Source organism: Pinus tabuliformis, chromosome Q, assembly GCF_031772625.1.
Source record: "Pinus tabuliformis cultivar Carrire ecotype Pingquan chromosome Q, CPIR1, whole genome shotgun sequence".
NCBI lineage: Eukaryota > Viridiplantae > Streptophyta > Pinopsida > Pinales > Pinaceae > Pinus > Pinus tabuliformis.
The window spans coordinates 393,781,834-393,790,480 of NC_142296.1; the positions used below are offsets into that span (position 1 = coordinate 393,781,834).

Consider the following 8,647-nt stretch of genomic DNA (forward strand, 5'->3'; position numbering starts at 1 on the left):
GTCTTATCCTTCTCACTTGGGCAGTCAACCCTACTCACTGGGCCTATCTATCTTATCTATACCTCTTCTGAATACATGTTTTGATCCACTGGAACACCGGTCTTATTGTAGCTGACCCCCTACTAATAAGAATGGGTCGCTCCACCTTCACTGAATAACCTATCGAAATTGGAACAAGAATTGATGATGGCCCACTCGATCCATAACAGCTGCCTTAAATAGAGAATACGATGTCAGTCTTATATACCACGGATTTTACATCCCCGAAATGCTTTTGGTACCAGTCATCATATCCGCATCCCGTCGGAATAGAGGTGGGGCCTATAGAGAGTAGGGGCATGTCTCCTATTTGGAATTGTGCGTGGCCCGCCCAGCGTCTATAGGTTTTGTTATTTTTGTCTTCCACCCATAGTAGAGAGGGGGATGGGAGGGGGCAGATCGATCTATTGGCACCGTTCAATCAGATCTTTCTACTAAGCGTCCGGGTAGGAAAGGGACTATCCTATCTTGCCAGTCTGGTGGTTCGGGCATTCCTTCCAAGGTTTTGCTTCACCTCTTATAGAGCAGGCCCTATAGAGAGTAGGGGCTTCATTGTAGAGTAGGGCTCCGCAACCCTATTAGATATGAAGCGTGGTCGTAACTAAACCGAATCTCCATCCATCTTGTTGAAGAAGCACTCGGAAACATGAAACTATACCCTGTAACAACACTTCTGAAGATGCCCTACCTCTCTATAGTAGGGCTTCGCTTCACACTGAGCAAAGTACATGTTCGATTCGGTAAGAGCAGGTTTGAGTGGGCCATCAGGCATAGTAAGAGCTCGAAGTGGTTTCAGGATTGGAACGAATAGTGGGCGTGCTCCTTATGATTGGCTGTAGTAAGTTCTCTAATAGGCTGTAGTGCATGGGTCTAGGAGAGAGAATATGTTTCAGGTTCTGCGAGAGCTTGTCTTAACATATAAGATACTGGGTCAACAAAACTCTACTGGTTCACGAGCATGGTGGGTAGCTGCCCCTATAGATAGTAGGGCGCGAATCAACCAATCCAATTCATATTGAACTATTCTAATACCTTTCTTTCAAAGTGTTCACCGAGACCTCGTATTAAAGCATTGGACTTGGGGGGTGAAAAGGTACTGCCATGCAGATTGATTCGATCCAGCAGCCACTTCTCTTACTGGCTCGGTCGAAAAGGGCAGAAAAGCATAATGACTACGAACTCTCGACCGGCCCCCCACCAAATAATTAGGGGACCTTCTAGCAATTTGAAGGGAAGAAATATAAGTAAGAAGAGTTATTAGGAATGAAAAGAGAAGGAACGAGGAAAGAAGAAGCGACTGATGAGTGAGTGGGAGCGCTACGAAGAGCATAGAGCTATAGTTTTGAATAAACACCTCTAATATGATGAGAAAACCCAAGCACTTGGGAAAAACGACGGAGCAGGATCACGTAGAGCAACAAGTTATTGCGGACAGGAGTTTCAGATCCATGAACTTTGTACAAAGCATCCCGGAGGAATATGAGCAATCGGAGCGGAAAAGAAATAGGGAGAAGAACAAAGATTTCGTCCATTCCCCACCAATCCACAATAATACCTTTGTAACCGCGACGGATGATAAGGGGAATAAAAAAACTGGGGCCTCCGCGGGTTGCTTGGAGGAAATGAAAGGGGGGTCTCGTCGCTCGACCAAGTATGCTGCTGAAGCAACTGTAGAACATATCAGGCGATCTGCAAAAAAGAGAGGGAAGCCAGTTGTAGTGAGAGTGAAAGGATCTACCTATCTCGGGAAAAAGAAAGCAGTGATCCCGAGCTCTCGAAAAGGAGTAGGGAGAAAATCTCTCATTATGTACATCCACGATGTAACCCAACTTTCACATAACGGATGCCGACTCCCCAGGAAACGTCGTGTTTAAATCTCATCATAAATTGATTAAGTTCTCCATTTACTTCTACCTATTATTCTTACTCACTCAAATTGAGGAATGAAAATCGCTCGACCAACGATGCGCAAGCAGGCTCGACTACTATTTACCCACCCACCCCAATCCCCGAGGGGAGAGGAATTGGAAGCTTGCTCTACTAATATAAAGGTCAAGCAAGCAAGAAATTCCAGGTCAATTAGTGAGAAAGTGAAGCATGGTCATTATTAAGGAAAGGTCGATGAGGTCCGCTTCAACCCCGTATGGGCTCACAGCTTTCCATTTTCCCTTCTATGGGGCGGGTCAAATCTGTGATATTTGCTTCAACCCCGTATGGGCTCACAGTGCGAGCAGAACTCCCACTAAGTTCAACACCAATCATGAATAAGGGAAACACCCACATCAGAACCAGAACTCCCAGCACCAGTAGAAAACGCACGCCTATGACCATTGGATCTCATTGGGTCACCCAGATATCAAGAAGAGAAAGGTCAAGCAAGGTCGAATTCATCAAGATAAGGCGAAAAGCCAAATTGTGATCGAAACTAGCACATCCATACGCCCAGCTACCTCTACTTATTTAGTTAAGGGGGGGGGGCGGGTTCCTAGATCGAGGAAGAGAACAAGCAGCAGCCGCAGTACACCTAATTACATCAATCCCTTTCAGACTAGATTCTTTTGACTCGTTAGGAGGAGCCACCTACTTCCCTATTCTCTCCATACCCCGCCTACTATTGCTACTCACCTACTTACAGCCATCAGGGTCAGATATTTCGCTGGCTAGGAGATCAGTCACTCGCCTTCAGTCACTGGCTAGGATGTGGCTGGCTAGACCAATCACTGGCTAGGCTGGCTAGTTCATATCGCAGGAATAATCTCGACAATGACGGGTTCCTCCTCGCTACCTTATCAGCCGCAGGCAGGAAGGAATAAGGAAATATGAGTTCCGGAAACACATTACAATACGGATTAGATATAAGATTAGATATAAGTATGGCCACGATAAGTATAGCCACGATTCGAGGGTGGTTACATCATCTTCGGGAAAATTGAAGTGCCTAGTTCCGAGCCCTCTCTTAAGGCTGGAAGGGCTGATGCATTCGATAAGTACTGCCTAGGAAATCTTATAAGTGCGATATCTGTCTGGTCTTGCACCGCCTATTTCAAAGCGCAGCTACCTCGCTCACCTAATTGTGGCTGGCTAGTCAATAGAGCGGCTCTACAACTCGCCCCTCGATGGCTGGGAGCCTGTACCTACAAGATTCGATGGGCGGCTTTTGCCAAACAAACAAAGTGATCCCCATCGGTGGTAAGAACAGACTGGCTGACCGAGTGCACAACACCCTCCCCCCTTTAAGCCTGAATCTGTTCTCTCCCCTGCCTGCCTGAAAATACAAACCCAACACCAGAGATTAACAACCCACTATTAAGTTCCCAACCTTATCTTATGTATTCATTCTCGATTTCATGCATGCTTGATCCTTTCCCTATTTCTTTCCCACCCAGTATTGACGTGTTCCAACTGCTAAGTCAACTTGCTTTATTGAGTCTACTGCTGTTCTGTTTCCAACTATCTCTTTCTTTCTGTCCGAGTGGTCTATTTGGTCCTGTTTCATTGTCTAGGTGTTGGCCGCTGTGGAATCCGCAGGTACGGAGTCTGTTCATCCTCGTTCAAAGGGGCCGTATCGAAAAAGGCTAAGCATCGCTCATGGAGTCTGTTTCATTAGAGTATCCCGTTAGGTTTTCCGTATTTCGGTATTTTGAGTTGAAGTTGGAATGCTTCGGGTAGTAAGCATATTGTATGTACTTCATTTCCCTATTATTCATCTTCTGAGTCGAAAGATGCCATCATCCATCAGAAGAAAGAGAGTTAGCTATGGCATGCATTGCCCAAAAAGAATGTGGAGAGGACCAAGGTCCCGGAGGGGCTTGCGCTTCCTAGTGCAAGGAAGGGTCCTGTTTTCAGATTCTGCTTTTTTCTTGAGAGTCGTAGGTTACAAAGAGCCATTCCTCCCTCATTCACTTAGGTTGGTAGCTTCTATGTAAGCTTCCTTTGATTGAGATTTGCTTTCATTTCAGTTCCTTTGCATTTCAAGCTAGAATAACATTAAGTCTTGAAGACATATAACTGTAACCCTTCACGTATACGTACATCCTCCATCCTTTCAAGTGAGTCTCTTTCTTTATTATAGTAGTGCCCCCTAAGCAGCTGGTTTTCTAATGCCTCGCAACAAGCTTCATCAGGAGGTGGGGATCGGAGCAATATACACATTTTCTTATTAGGCCAAGAACCTTTATTCCTTCAAGGTAAGAACAAATCGGGTGAGACCGAAACCTGCCTAAACCTCGTTATGCTACCACCTGCCTAAACCCCGTTATGCTGCCACCTGCCTGATTGGATGGATTAATGAAAGGATGGAAGGATGGAATCACCTTTCATGCCATAATTCATCAATTTGGCCTAATAACACCGCTACTTCTTTACCCCGATGGATCAATATGCCTAAGACCCCTACAAATAAGGGGCGAGGTACGTTAAGTGACTCGCCCTCCTTGCACTAGGAAGCGCAAGCCCCTCCGGGACCTTGTGTTCCTACATTTTCTGATGAACCTAGAATTCATGTTGTGGAGGCATAAGCGAGTGTTATAATGAGCTTTGCTTCATCATCTGCTAGTGCTCCAAATACTTAGGACGGGGAGATTAGGAAAACCTTCCCCACACTAGTAGAACAATAATAGAATTATACCCAACTCAGTAGTACAGTCCCTCTCCCGATGGTCGAGTGACTCCGTCCCTCTATTCAAAAACTATTAAGGATAGTAGTGCATGGGCGAAAGTGCCCCCCAAACCCCCCTGGTTATATAATCGATGGTACCTGCCCTATGGGAATAAGGCGATATTTTGATTGGCCGGTTGAAGTGAAACCGTTCAACTTTCTATTTGTTTCCGGTATAGTACAGTCTTCCGGGCCTGACCTTTAGCTACTTTGGTTTGGCCCACCCTTGTTGCTTCCCTATCTTACCTAGCTTAATGAGGACGGGTCCAGCTTATCCTTACTTATCTACCCTTATCTTAGAAGCTGAATGGAGTAGGAGCTGAATGAGTGAGGAGTGCTTTAATCATCTTCCTTACCGCCTTCCTTAATTAGGAGTAGCCTTATCTTACTTCCCTAGCCTTATTATGTAAACTGAACTCCATACTCCCTAATCCCAGCGGAACCAGCCAGCTCTTGGACTGATCCAACCTGGGGAGGATGCGTAAGCAGGCTCGACTGGCCGCCATCACTGAAACTTTTCCGTGATTCCAGTCATTATATACGTCATTACGCAATCTAATTTGAGGAACTTTAGTTGCTCGACCATAAGCCCCCCCACCCAATAAGTAAATTGAAACTTTAGTTGCTCGACCATAAGGGAGAGGACCGGAGGGACGGAGTCACTCACTATTCCAATGGTGAGGGTGCGTAAGCACACTCGACTGTCAAGGCCGCCATCGACGGAGTCACTCACTCATTCCGATGGGTGAGGGGCTCGACCATAAGGATGTCCCCAGCAGGGTGAGGTACGAACGCTCGACTGTTAAGGCCGCCATCACTCGACTATTAAGGACCTTTAAGGTACGTAAGCACGCTCGACTAATAAGGACCCTTTAGGGGGCTCGACTGATAAGGAGAGGAGAGGTGCTCGACCAAAAGGGAGAGGAGAGGGAGAGGATGCGGAGGCAGGCTCGACTGTTAAGGACCGGTAATGGGGCTCGACTGATAAGGAGAGGAACTTTAGTTGCTCGACCATAAGGATGTGCAACCAGGCTCGACCATAAGGGAGAGGTGCCGTTAGGCCGCTCGACCATAAGGATGCTACAGCAGGCTTGACTGTTAAGGTCGCCATCACCGGCAGGGGCTCGACTGTTAAGGCCGCCATCGATTTATCGCTCGACCATAAGGTCCGGTAGGGGCTCGACTGTTAAGGACCTTTAGGTGCTCGACCAAAAGGGAGAGGAGAGGATGCGTAAGCAGGCTCGACTGATAAGGCCGCCATCACCGGCAGGGTGCGTAAGCACACTCGACTGTCAAGGCCGATGGCAGAATCAGTACCCTCATTACTATAATAGATCTGGAGGACCAATATCATATACCCATTCCTATAAACATTCTTGTGCAACCATGACGAAGCCTTAACATGCTTTGTGCCGAACTTTTTCTCTTGCAGAACCACAAGTTATAACTTGTGGCCTCGCCCTACAAGAGGTACACGCCCGCGCCTTAGCAAGCCAACAAAAAGTGCGCCTCGAGCTAGCTTTCAAGCTACTCGTTAGAGTAAACCCACATTTCTTTCACCCCCTCAGCCCCAGTCAGCCCGAGGAATACCCCGCAAATAAGCCCCAACACCAAGACACCAGGAGTGCTTTGGCCCGACTTTCTCATTTCGTTAGGATACATGCCTTTCCTAAGCCCTATTCCAGAAATGATCTCGGAATATAAAAATACGACGTTCTCCGGTGGTTAGCGCATAACCTCGTTATCACCAGGAGAATCGGTGCTTTCCAGCTCCTCATTGTTCTATCTTCTAAAGCACCTCACCTTATATATGATGTTATATCTTTATTAGATTTATCTATATATGGAGTAATAATATGAATGAATATAAGAAGTGTCTTCAGAAAAGGTCCTGTCGCATAATAAACATAAGGGGCGCAGCAGCTGCCGGGTTGGTTAACGCACCCAGGCCGCCATCGGTGGTGTGAAGCAGGTTCAATGCCTGCTGTATCAGAAAGAATGCATCAGACGGATGCCTTATCAGGGACGGAGTCACTCACTATTCATATGGTGAGGCCCGGAGGCCCGCCATCGACTCACTATTCATATGGTGAGGGCCGCCATCAGCGATTTTGGGCGATCGACCATAAAGGCAAGGCCACCATCGACTCGCCAATTCATATGGGTGAGGGCCACCATCAGCGATAAGCCACTCTCCCCCCATACCATTTACCCACCCACCCCAATCCCCGGTGAGGAGCGAAAGCGCTCACTCGACCTAAGAAGGGTGAGGAGCGAAGCAGCGGGTAAGATTCTCATTAATATGACCGGAAAGACCCGTTGGATTCTATTCTCAGTACTTTTCTCCCTAAAGTGCTATAAGGTGGGCATGTTCTGACTAAGATGAAGATGCTCTGGTGGAAAGACGAAGGCCTCCAATGAGCGGAGCAACTGATACGTATAGCCTAAATCAAGTAGTAATATAAGTTCAATCCTTCGTCCTCTTTTTTGTTTTATTTCTCTAGCCGGGAGCTCCTTGAGCCCTGCCTTCCTTGATTGCTTATTGGGTGGGGGGCTTATGGTTCTTCGCAATAAATGCGTCTCCCTAACGGTCGAGCCTGCTTGTGCATGATGGCGGCCCGTTGGTTGAGTCATGCTTACGCATCCTTTGTTTCTGTTGCTTCTACCTATGCCTATGCTTTCGCTCGATCAAATGCACATGCGATGGGTGGTTATCAATCAATGACTCGGTAAACCATTCGCTTTATATCTCCACCTGGATCTAGATCTGCTGCTGGAATATCTACAACAGGGTTCAAACCTCTAGATTGAAATCTGCTGCTCGAACTGTCTTTGACCCATCCGGTACTAGAACTATCTCCATCTACTATAGCAAGGACTATAGGTCACGGTAGTCAACGCCTTATGGGTCACGGTGGTCAACGTAATAGGATACCCTCGGTGCTGAACGCCTTATAGGTCGCTTAGTCGTGGTGCCTTTGAGGAAGGTCTTCCATGCCTTTCGAGAGCTTTTCTCTGCGCCTAAGGAAAGCAGTTATCGTCTCGTATTAGGAAGTGATCGACGCCTTTAGAGCAGTTATCGTCTCGGCGCCTTTAGCAACTTGGTGCACTTGCCTAAAGAGAGTAGTAGTTGTCCGGGCCACAGTGACCCTGTTCAATGGCTGAATTAGCGGCACGAGAGGCTAGTTAGAATGCCCATTTCAGGTCTTTGATAGGTGATTCATACTGAAACTATTTGATGTGCCTTAAATGACAGTTTTGTAGTAGTCGATCAGACGCTTTCGTTACTGGCTCCTGTCATTGGCTGTATTAGGAGACCCTTTTCGAAGTAGTAGGAAAGAAGGAACGTAGTCGCTTGTCCGCATCGGGCAAGGTCCTCGCTTTCAATAAGATAGGCTCGAGTTGGCTCGACAGAAGGAGGCGGATCAGAGAGCAGGAGAAAAAGAAAGTAGCAGTTCTCCCCTGGAGTGGTCGATGGTGAAAGGGGTATATCCGATAAAACAGGGACTCTTTCTATTCCTACTAAGAAAGAGAAGAGAGATCGTTCTTCAGTGGAAGAAATGAGATTATCGACTCATTCTAGAAAAGAACTAATGAATTCAAACCTGTTGAAGAAAATAAGATTTTTCATAGGAAAATGATAATGATAAGGGATTACGTACATCCCTTACGGGGATAAAGAGGAAATAATTCCATGTAGAGTGTTTCAATTTGGAACGAAGATTCAATATTACTGGATCCTTATGGAACAGAATATATTACCATGCATTATATGGAAGGAACGCAATAATTGATTCTTAAGCATTACCATTATAGCCCACTTCTCCCCCATACTACGAGTGAAAGGGAAAATGTAAAAACTACCATTAAAGTAGCCCAAGTTATACCGACTATATCCATACGGATCATGTTCTCTAAAAAATAATGATTTCATCATCGAGATGATAAGGG

General features: G+C 46.4%; 1 pseudogene; it reads left to right on the forward strand.

Annotated features, from left to right (window-relative positions):
• The first annotated feature begins 1,226 nt into the window (after nt 1-1,226).
• LOC149219831 (small ribosomal subunit protein uS11m pseudogene) lies at nt 1,227-1,979 on the forward strand (annotated as a pseudogene).
• Nucleotides 1,980-8,647: the final 6,668 nt, after the last annotated feature.